Here is a 12275-nt window from a genome sequence, read left to right as displayed (position 1 = left end):
ACAACAATGGATACTTGGTGATAAACAGGAAGTTTTAATACATTATCATGGGGTGCAAATACATAGAATATAGTATTTACTCGCATATCTTTAACAACTTTTCCGAAATTTTTAAGAACATCAACATCAATTGGCCTGACGTGGCGGAGTATCCGTGTCATCTCGGGCATAGACGTTCTTAACTTTATTCGCCATAACTTCTAGGAAATTTAGTTTGATATTTTGCACAACTCAAGATTTGACCTTCCAACTTTTTCCATTCTAGTATGACTAAAGATTCTTATGTAGACTGAACGGTCGTATAACAGATAATTTGGTGTGTGTTCCATTTCTGCAAGTAACAACCCCGTCCTACCGTCTTCGTTTATTACGTATCACATAATACGACTAAATATTACTTTGCATGTGCTATGCAAAGGATGCAACAACAGAATAAACTCTTCATTTTGGAGCATATACGTTCATTGTGGTTCAAAAGCATCTGTATTGGTGAGTTTAAAATGGCACAGTACGTAAAGCGAGATTTATCACAATGTCTTTAAAAAACCTCAGCATAAATATGTTGACACCAAACGTTCCTCTCAAAGGACAAAATAACTAGAATTCGTTTGGCCATTTGGATGAACTCTTTAGTTACAATCAGAATGAAGTCATTATTATCGCCTACAGTAGTTTGTCTTTCTGCATTACATTGGTAAATTATATACCTGCAATGGATATGATCTCAGTCCTTTAAAAACTTATTACATGGTGTTAATCGTAAAGAAGACTATAAATAAAAATAAGAAGACCAGAGACAAAATGACATAGAAGTTAACAACTATAGGTCACCACATACGACCTTCTTTAATGAGTAAAACCCATACCGCATAGTCAGCTATGAAAGGCTCCGAAATGACAGATGTAAAACAATTCAAACGAGAAAACTAACGGCCTGAATTATGTAAAAACAATGAACAAAATACAAATATGATATACAGCAACAAACGACATCCACTGAATTACAGGTTGAACAAACATACATGTACAACATAAAAAACAAAAACAAAAATAAAAAGGTCAAATGTAGCACTTTTTACATACCTTTATCAATTATTGATCATAACCTTTTGGCTTAGGGACCGTTCAATATTTACCAGATGGATGGGCCGGTGCATTCTTAATATTATTTCATTAAAACAGTTAATGCCCATCCTTTTAAATTCTGCAAAAAAGTCCTTACCCATCTAAAAAAAACTATAAAAAGAGTCCTTGCCCCTCTAAAACCTAAAGACAATCAAAAATGATTAAGGTTCTTTTTCTATTTTAATATTTGCATGTTGTTATGTCTAGCCAAGTATTAATTTTAAAACCAGTATGAATATACATGTATAGATTTGATTTTATATGTGCAGCCACAGATACAATATCACAATTAAATCTCAAGACATAAGTAATAGCATACTATATCAGCCAGCCTTTCATAGAGGCTTAAGAAGTGCTAACAATATTCATGCAAGTCATAAAACATATGAAGAAATATTAACCATACTATTTAATGTACTTAGTTTATATTTTTCTGAAATCTGAGGTCATCTTAAATTTGAAACAGTTTAATGTATCTCTTCTTGTTCTATTAAATAATTGAGGGTCACCACTTTTTCCCCTTTTGTGACCATAGGACATAAAGATTTATTCAAACTATTGTTAACAATAAAAAAAATATTAACTAACTATCCAATTTGTATACAATTTTCAAAATACCATATTAATTTAAAATAAAGGGAATAATTTAAATTAAGGGACAATAACTCTTATACTAGTAAACATATTACCATAAACCTAAACTGAAAATTGTAGCTTCTTTTACCTATTGACTAAATCCATAAAAATGACAACAATAAACCAAAGTACCAATTAACTTGGTATTCTGTAAGATCAATATGTTAATGAGATAGTTGTAGAGCTATATAAAATTCCAAGTTGATTTGAAAACTTTATACCAATTTTTAAAGATGACTATCTGAATTTAGTTTAAATTGAACATTTAAGCTTTTTTTAACCTATTTATTAAATCCATAAAAATGACAGCAATACACCAAAACTACCAAACAACGTGGCATTCTGTAAGATCAACATATAAATGAGATAGCTGTTATATGTAAATCTAAGTTGATTTGAAAAAGTTATAAAAAATTTAAAGGAGACTATCTGAATTTAGCCTAAACTGAAAATTGTAGCTTTTTTAACCTATTAACTAAATCCATAAAAATGACAGCAATAAACCAAAGTACCAAACAACCTGGCATTCTGTAAGATCAATATGTTAATGAGATAGCTGTAGAGTTATATGAAAATCCAAGTTGATTTGAAAATGTTATAAATTTTTTTAAAGATGACTATCTGGTATTAACCTTAACTGAAAATTTAAGCTTTTTTTAACCTATTTATTAAATCCATAAAAATGACAGCAATACACCAAACTCTCAAACAACCTGGCATTTTGTAAGATCAATATATGAAAGAGATTGTTGTAGAGTTTTATGAAAATCCAAGTTGTATTGAAAAAGTTATAAAAAATTTTAAAGGTGACTATCTGAATTTAGCCTAAACTGGAAATTTTAGCTTTTTTTTTCTTACTTATTAATAAAATCCATAAATTTGACAGCAATAAACCAAACTATCAAACAACCTGGTATTCTATAAGGTCAAAATACAATTGATATGAAAATCCAAGTGGTTTTGAAAATTTATATAAACTTTTAAAAGTGACTATCTGAAATTAGTCCGAATAGAAAATTCTAGCTTTTGTATTCTTTAATTAAATCCTTAAAATTGACAGAAATGAACCAAGCTACCAGTTTGTTGAGACCATGTCTTTTATGTTTTGTGTGCCTGCAAAAGAAATTTCCTACACACCGATTCAATTGATAGCAAAATTTTTCCTATAAAATAAGTTCTGGCCCATCCACTACACACCGATAAAATTGATAGCAAAATTTTTCCTATAAAATAAGTTCTGGCCCATCCACTATACATGTAAAAAAAAGTTCTCGCCCATCCAAATATTTCCACAAAAAAAGTGCTTGCCCCACCCCATTTTGCAATCCATCTGATAAATATTGAACGGTCCCTTATATGGCCGTATTTACACCACACATTTTACTCTGAGTACAGACAAACCTGTGCGTATGGAAAAGTTTAAAGGAATGGCAGGAACTAGATACTTAAATTTTAAATGCATTTAATGTTTCAGAAAATTATAACCTTTTTTTGATTTTGAAATTCCTTTTTTTCGTTCCCACAGAAGGTGCCAAAATAAACTAAGTTCGGAAAAATGTTTGAGATGTTCCCCTATTTCAATAATTGTAGTGAATTGTATTGGTTGACTAGACAATAGATGGACAATAGATATATACACAACAATAGGTGATTTAAACTGTGTAAATGAGTGGATCATATCAAATGAAACTAAGGTGTTTGTTTATTTATCACCTTCTGCAGGCTTAAGAAAAAATTCCAGGTACATCTTTAATTTTCTGAAACATAAAATGCATTCAAACTTTGCATAGTATAGTTCCTGCCATACCTTAAAACTTTTCCAGGTACACAGGTTTATCTGTACTCAGAGTAAAATTTGTGGTGTAAACACTGCCATATTTTTCAATTCCTTCTGATGCACCTTAAATTATTGCACTGATGAAGCATATATAAGCATTAGACTGTATCCAGCCTTTAACCCGAAAGAGAGTCCATTTTTATTTGTTTGTGAACACATGACGTAAACTAAGAATAGGTAAACATGTAATTGTTATTCGATTTTCTTCCGGTATTTAATTTTTTTATTTGTAAAATTTGTAGTTTGATAACGATTAATACTCGACCACAATTAGTTTCTTATCTATTGGATACGGGTAAGTTATGTGAATCAAAGACAAAGAAATAAAAGGGAGTCATACCAGGTAAAAAAGATTAACTTCTCTCTGTATAAACTGCGATTGACACGAATTTTAAGTGTAATGATTTGTTTCGAAAACAATCGTGAACATTCTTTATTTATCAGGTTTACTTCAAAGGCCACTGAATAAAGATGCATGTTGATGATTATCAAATATGAAAAAAGAAAATAAACATGAATGTTGCACATGTTTGTACATTACACACAAAGCTCGATTTGCTATCTCATAAATCTATCTTTTCTTTTACATTGTTCAAGTTAAAGTGTTTTTTATTATTTTTTTATTTAAGGATTTACATCCATGAATGGCATATTCAAGGCCAATTCCATTGACCAGTTCTTTATCTGTAAAGACAAAGCTAACTGTCGGTCATAACAACAAAGACATTGCCAATCAATATAAGGGATATTATCGTTACCCTTATTTTCGTCCAAATCGTGAAGAGTTCTATGATATCTGTATATCTGAGTCGGATAATGTTATTTCGAATTTTGAAAAATGGAATAGATACCGTCCAATCAATCATTTCATAGGAAATCCAGATTATAAACAGTGGACACCGCAAGGAAGATTAGGAACATTTTTTAATACAGTCGACAGGAATAAAATGCCGACAGATATGATATATAAAATTCATAAACAAGGTTTTTATTACGAAAACAATTTGAATATCATCAAATGTCATAAATGTGATTCTACTTATTGCTCAGATACAATTGGAAATATAACACCATGCCACTGGCCACATTGTGACTATGTATGCGCAAGCAAAGACCGATGTAGAACCAATTCAAATGACAATTATGAAACAAAAATGACTCAAAAGCCGCTGTATAATGCCAGAAATCAAACAAATACATCTGATGCTCTGATTCCAACTATTAAACTCAGTATGCATTATTGCAAAAAAACCATACAGGTATTGTTATTTCATTTACAATTTGGATGTTAAGGAACGACAACAGTGATTTAAAAACTCTAGTTTGGACTATACTTTAGTTCATGATTTAGATAAACTAGGTTTCTTTTAAAGATTATTTTGAAAAATGCATTTGAGTATACTAAAGATAGAGATAGTTATGATCCTGAAACAGAACACGTATGCATCTTTTTGTACCTTCCCTTTAATATTAGCACCGATCAAGAAGAAAGAAAAAAAAAACTCGTATGAACCACATTTGAACCATTGTTTAAAGCAAGTATTATATTACAATAACGTGATAATTTTTTTAAAATAAAATGTGTTCGTGATTCTTGTGCAATGTCTTAAGTCTATGGCATCAAACATATAACCTGGTATATTAAATCATGTTATCTGCAAATATATTAGGATACATAGAAATCTAAAATAAAGAAGAGTAAATACCAAGACAGCATGATAGCTATATGGCTACTTGGTACAATTTTGTGATTAAATTAAACAAAAAAAAACAAAAAAAAACGAAAACCCCAAGACGCAGAACAACATTAACAAAACAAAAGAAATCTAAAATACTAAATGAACAACACAATATAAAAAATACAACAATAAAACATCCAACAAAACAAACATAAGCAAAAACATTTTTTGGGAGTTGAAGTAAAAGAATGAATTGCTAATTATTCAAATTACTTTTCATTGCTTTCTTGTAATGAATTATTTTGTTTATTTGGAATATGTCTGAAGACAAATATCTTTCAGGGATGGAAAATTGATGATGAGGCAGGAAGAGATATTGCTAAAGATATGAAAGAAGCAAAGGGTAACTACATTGCATAATATTTTTTTGCAATTGATGATTTGCTTTCCCTTAAATGTGAAATATATCGTTTTGTAAGATACAGACAGAAACAGTATTCGTTACAAAGGAGAAAAGATTGAATGAAGTGGTGAATTTTACCGAGACATCATCCCCATCTAACTAGGAAATAACTAATACCAAAAAGAGCATATTTGATATGGGTTTTAACTTTTAAAGCAAATGAAGTGAAAAACTGTTCTCGAAACGTCCCTTAAAAATCTATTGTACAGACTTAATGTATCAAAAAATAAATCTTTAAAAATAAAGAGCCATATGCATAAATTTTTTTAACTTAATGTTCCTTCTACTAAGATTTCAATACGTATTTCGTTATTGATATTCTTACCTCGTATGCATAAAATTAGTTAAGTTGACAACTAACGCAAGCAGTTTTAAGCAGAAATGTCTTCGGAACCTAGCTTCTCTACTAACGGTTTGAAATGTTAACTCACCCCATTCACTTACCTATTGTTTGATTATTTACATTCATTCAACACTGCACGCACTAATTACAAACTGAGGTTAAATAGAAGTTGGTGTGTATTTGATTTTGAATGTACGTCAGAAATTTAAATATAGTCTAAGCGAATGACAAATTACAGCATTAGAGAAAAAGTTGTTCTGTTAGAAATATGTAAAGAAAAGGCATATTTGAAACGCGAAACTTTCCTCTACTGATACAGCAGGAGACAAAAGATGGGCTTTGAAAAAATTACAAATACAATAGAAACAAAAATGCCGCAATATAGATGATGATACAAATAATCGGATGAACTTATATATTCGATAGTTAATAAATCGCTGTATGTATAAACGGTTGACCAATACATGTTCATAACATATTTTTATAGGTTTTTTTTTATACTAGTACTTATTTTTAATAGAAACAAACTATTTTGTCAGTCCCCTTCTGAAACAATTTAAAAAAAATCATAGAATAAAAAAAAATGATTCGCCTCAGAATCTTTAAACTTCTAAAATTCGAGGCTAAGCAAAATGAAAACCATTTTGCATTTGAAAAAGTTTTCGTTCAAGTTTATTTTTAAATTTGTATACGCATACATGTACGAAGGTGTAAAAAAAAACAACAAAAAATATGCTTTTCATGTCATTCCAAAATAGTGAGCACCATTGAAGAGACATTAATTGTCGAAATTCGCATTTCTTGCACTAATATTGATACTATTGATATAACCGAGTAATTATTCAATTATTTAAGAATATTGAAATAGAATATGAGTATAACGTAAAGCAACACAAGAGAACCTAGTATGTTCTTAAATCAATCTAGAAGATTTAAATGAAAGTGAAGTCAAAAGGAGCGATACAGAGTAAGCGTCTCCTGTTATGCATGCACCTGTGACGGGATTGCTTCCCTTAGAAATTTAGTAGATACTTAGTCAGCCGTAAGCGGTTGAGCTAAGAAAGTATTTCTTTAGCTCAGTCGGTTAACGCGCTGCCTTGTAACACAGAGGTCCCGGGTTCGAGTCCCGGTGGAGACGTGCGATTTTGCAAGTAGAATCATGCTCACCGGTTACACACCATCCATATCAGCTTAACTAAATGAATAACAATCACCAGTTAACTTATTTGTAATAACTTTGCGCACTTTTTATACTTTGCAGCTACATCAAAAAAGATAAGTGACATTAAGAACAGTATGTGCATTAGATGTGGTAGTGAACCGCGTGGTATAGTATTTCAGAATTGCTATCACTGTGTGACTTGTTGTCGGTGTTCAGAATGTATAGATTATTGTCCAAAATGCGATGCCTACATAATGTGCAGAGTTAGCTTAGATTCTGGGAAATCAATGTTTTAATGTGACAGATGCACAACATTTTCTGCTCAAGTAATAACTCATGACTGTAAAAATGCAGTATTCTGTCAGCAATGTTCACACTCCATAGATTTTTGTCCTCGATGTGACAATCCGATTTGACACAAGAACTCTTATAGAGTTTGTTATTATTTGTTTTCCATTAAACTTTAATCTCAGGTATGGTGATATTATATACAATATAGGGTTTACTTAAAAGTGTGCAGCGGTCAAATATAAATAATTTATAACAGTATGTTGTGATATTATAACATTTGATACGTTGTTTCGGGGCTTTTGTTTTTACTTATGTGTTAAACGATACTCATTTGCCGTCTATCAACCATTTTTAATTACTTTTATTTTCCGTGATTGATAGTTTCTTAATTTTTTTTCAAATATAGGTACTAGTATCGCTTTGTGACTTTTTGATTAATATCTTTTTGAATCTACTGGTAACTAAATGTTGTATGTAATGAAAAGTTAACGATTTAATTATATGAAGAAAAATTGTTTCAAGGCATAACAATAGGAAGATCTATCCAAACAATTTCAATTTCACCAATTGTCAAACAGAGGCGAAAGATACCAAAAGTGTGCAATTCAAGGAGCTAAATACAATATATGTGTCTATGATTAGGAAAAATCATAACAAGTTAAGTAAAAAAAAATTGAAATGTAGATAAAGAAAATCATTACATAATTAAAAAAGTTCTTTATTTACCAAACTAGCAGTATTCTAACACACAGCGTCTGCACTACATCCAGACGTAAGACAACTTGACCAACACGACTATCCACAATAAAGAGTTTGTTTCCTACAAATATATCTAAGTGTCATTAATCCCACTCCCAAATAAGAAATAAATCAATGACTTGGAATGTATAATGTTATACAAATGGTGAGACTTTAATAAAATATTGAATCTGAATCTGAATCTGAATCTGACTGGTACAATGTAAATGAGTTTTCGTACACCTTCAATTTGCTTATATTTACTATAATCTCCTATTAACTGTACACTTGTTTGTTGGAGATAATTTAACTAAGTAAAGTTCAGGATTATTTAAACCTGGGCTTCTAGCAAAATAGGTCTGTTTCATCATTTTTTGTTCATGGTTGTCAAAAATAACATTTTTATGATAGATTTTAAAATACGTTTAGGATAAAATTGAGAATGGAAATGGGGAATGTGTCAAAGAGACAACAACCCGACCATAGAACAGACAACAGCAGAAGGTCACCAACAGGTCTTCAATGCAGCGAGAAATTCCCGCACCTGGAGGCGTCCTTCAGCTGGCCCCTAAACAAATATATATACTAGTTCAGTGATAATGAACGCCATACTAAACTCCAAATTGTACACAAGAAACTAAAATTTAAAATAATACAAGACTAACAAAAACTAGAGGCTCCTGACTTGGGACAGGCGCAAAAATGCGGCGGGGTTAAACATTTTTATGAGATCTCAACCCTCCCCCTATACCTCTAGCCAATGTAGAAAAGTAAACGCATAACAATACGCACATTAAAATTCAGTTCAAGAGAAGTCCGAGTCTGATGTCAGATGTAACCAAAGAAAATAAACAAAATGACAATAATACATAAATAACAACAGACTACTAGCAGTTAACTGACATGCCAGCTCCAGACTTCAATTAAACTGATTGAAAGATTATGTCTTCATCATATGAATATCAGGCACAATCCTTCCCGTTAGGGGTTTAGTATCATACCATCATAACATATATGAGAAGAACATAACACGTGTCATGCCAACAACTGGTTTTTAAATAAATGTGTTTAGTGCCGATGCAAAGACCCTATAAGTGAATCAATATTAACGCCAAAATATGCAATCTTTAATGACCTGACAACAGTATCGTAACTATATCCCTTCTTAATAAGTCTATTTAAAGGTTTTGTTAGCTTCAGAGGTGAATACTGACATTTTTGTGCTTTATAAAGAATATTTCCATAAAAAATTGGATGTGAAATACCTGAACGTATAAGAAGTCTGCATGTTGAGCTATATTTACGAATGATGTCCTTATACCGATGATAAAATTTAGTAAATGTTTTGCCTAGTTTGTGATATCGAAAACCCTGGTGTAATAATTTTTCAGTAATATATAAATTTCTCTCGTTAAAATCTAAAACATTGTTACATACACGAGCGAATCGTACAAGTTGAGATATATAAACACCGTAAGATGGTGACAAGGGAACGTCACCATCTAAAAATGGATAATTAACGATAGGAAATGAAAAATCATCTCTTTTATCATATATTTTAGTATTAAGCTTTCCGTTAATGATATAGATATCAAGATCGAGGAAAGGGCAGTGGTCATTGTTAGTATTAGCTTTATTTAAAGTAAGTTCAACAGGATAAATTTCTTTCGTATACATACTGAAGTCGTCATTATTGAGAGCCAAAATATCATCCAAATATCTAAAAGTATTATTAAATTTGTGTATCAGATGTTGTTTCGATGGGTCTTTGCTGATTTTTGTCATAAATTGTAACTCATAGCAATACAAAAAAAGGTCCGCAATAAGTGGTGCACAGTTAGTCCCATATATTTTGTAGTTAATATTGCAGGTGTTCAACGTAATTCAGGTCCAAGTGAGTTTTTTCAGCTTAAACATTTTTTAAGTTGGTGACTGCAGAAATAGCAGTTTGGGAAGTATTTTGCAAAAGGGCAGGAGTGTGTATAGGGCATTTTACAGCATTTTTTAAATTCATTTATATGTGAAAATGCATTTGAATAAAACAGATTGTTATGCTAAATATTAATATTTATGGAGGTAGTCATGATATATTGTATATTTATACTACTAACATATATATATATATATATATATCACATTGAACAGCTGGTAAGCCAATTGCAGCATTTTAAAAATAATTTCTATGAAGGTCAAATATTTGATAAAAATGATATTCGATTTTGTTTTGTGTTGCTTTATAGTTTTTTTTATGTTTTTCTTTTTTTCATTTCCTTTTTTTTTTTTTTTACTTGTTCACAAATTCAGGCACGTAAAGATTTACACTGTCTTAAGTCTTGATAATATAATGATAACTGCTGAACCTCTGTTTTAACATATCCATAGCCGTTCGGGATCTGGCAGCGTAGCTATAAACACGTTAAAACGTTACCCATAGATGATTCGAAGTATTTTATTTAAGTTTTTCTTTTTAGATGGGTTTATATATAAATAAGACGATGTGGTATGATTGCCTATGAAAAATATCTCCACGCGACAATATCGTAAGTAATGCAATAAAAGGCTTCCTTATGACATAATGTAAAACAATTCAAACGAGTAGACTAACGACTGCATATATGATAAAACAATAAACGTAAAACAAATTTCTAAAAGACGTCAACTAACAACAATCGCGTTATTACAGGCTTCTGGTTTTGTTTTTTTGTGTTGTTCTCTTTCTACATATGCAATACCATATGTTGGGGCAAGTCGAATTCAGTATATTTTATATGGGTCATTATAAAAAAAAACATGCATATTTTGATAAGGGAAGTTTCGTAAAACTGATGTCATTGTTTTAAAAATTAAAATATGTCCTGCTATTATGAAATATGGTAGCAGCTATATTCAGAAATATGCAATGAGCAAAATTAGGAGTTCCTTCAATTTTAACAATTTTAGGTCATCCTTTGATAGAATCATGTCAATGGTGTTACCAATATAAAAACATGCATTAAGTTATTAAAAATATTTTTAAATACCAAACAACTGTTCCAATTTGTTGTTAAGGCTTAAATTACTACTTATTGGCATTATTCCTATAGCTATGCATTCTATTTGAACATAAATTTTAGAATAAATTGTTGTAAAAAAACATAGCTGCCCTAATTATGGCTGTTGTTAATATTAAAGAATACACTAAAACTGAATATATGTAAAATGTGTAAGACTTGAATGATTAGATAATGCCTAATAAAAAAGTAAACATTATTGCATTTTTATATAGTAACACCACTGACCCTTCAGTAACTACAATGACACAAAAGTATCACCATTGACAACACAGTTCAAATTATACTTTTATTGAGTACTGAACACAAAACAAAGAACACTAAGTAAAAGAAAAAGACAAAAACTAGTTCTTAGGCTAAAAAATCCCAAATTATATAACATAACATCAATAACTAAAAATGTCAATAGTGTTACTAAATAGTGTCATTGGTGTTACCAGCATATACCAGTTTGTGAAAACTTGGTATAGGTAATACATTATATTGTTAAAACATTGTTAAATAAGTATTATATTTCATAAAAAATATGATGTTTCGGTTGTTAGAAATGAAAAATAAAACACAAAAAATTGCTGATTGTCATAATATATTACACTATCCAAATCATTAAAGATTGTTTGTATATATCAAAATGCAATAAATAGTGATAAATCCTAATGAAAAAGGATATGAATTATAGTCATATTTCAGGTCTGAAAAGTACTATAGAAATAAACCCAGTTAATTCTGGCTATATCCAAGGGTTTCAGAAAACACTAAGGATGTCTTTATAACATTTCATACTTTAAACTGTATATAGTGTATCACAAAACATTCATCCCTTTGCTTAAGAAATGTAAGCTGATGACATCCGTCCTGTAGCTGCTGGCATACACACATTAAACGATGACATAAAAATCGAGTTAATGAGGGTGGAATTGTTGATATGACAAGTGAAGTGAAACATATTCA

The 12275-nt window shown here is 30.4% G+C and overlaps 1 long non-coding RNA gene across 2 annotated transcripts; it reads left to right on the top strand.

Moving 5' to 3' along the window:
• The first annotated feature begins 3730 nt into the window (after nucleotides 1-3730).
• On the top strand, nucleotides 3731-10495 carry LOC127725522 (uncharacterized). Of its 2 annotated transcripts, none has more exons than XR_007993022.1 (4): nucleotides 3731-3775; nucleotides 4228-4857; nucleotides 5620-5680; nucleotides 7345-10495. It is a non-coding gene; the product is annotated as an uncharacterized LOC127725522 (long non-coding RNA). The 2 variants fall into 2 exon arrangements; XR_007993021.1 differs by lacking the exon at nucleotides 3731-3775 and adding an exon at nucleotides 3783-3893.
• The last annotated feature ends 1780 nt before the right edge of the window (nucleotides 10496-12275 follow it).

The sequence above is a fragment of the Mytilus californianus genome, unplaced genomic scaffold (assembly GCF_021869535.1).
Source record: "Mytilus californianus isolate M0D057914Y unplaced genomic scaffold, xbMytCali1.0.p SCAF_15, whole genome shotgun sequence".
In the NCBI taxonomy this organism is placed as follows: Eukaryota; Metazoa; Mollusca; class Bivalvia; order Mytilida; family Mytilidae; genus Mytilus; species Mytilus californianus.
The sequence above is the reverse complement of the archived record's forward strand: the minus strand, read 5'-3'. Positions and strand labels throughout refer to the sequence as shown.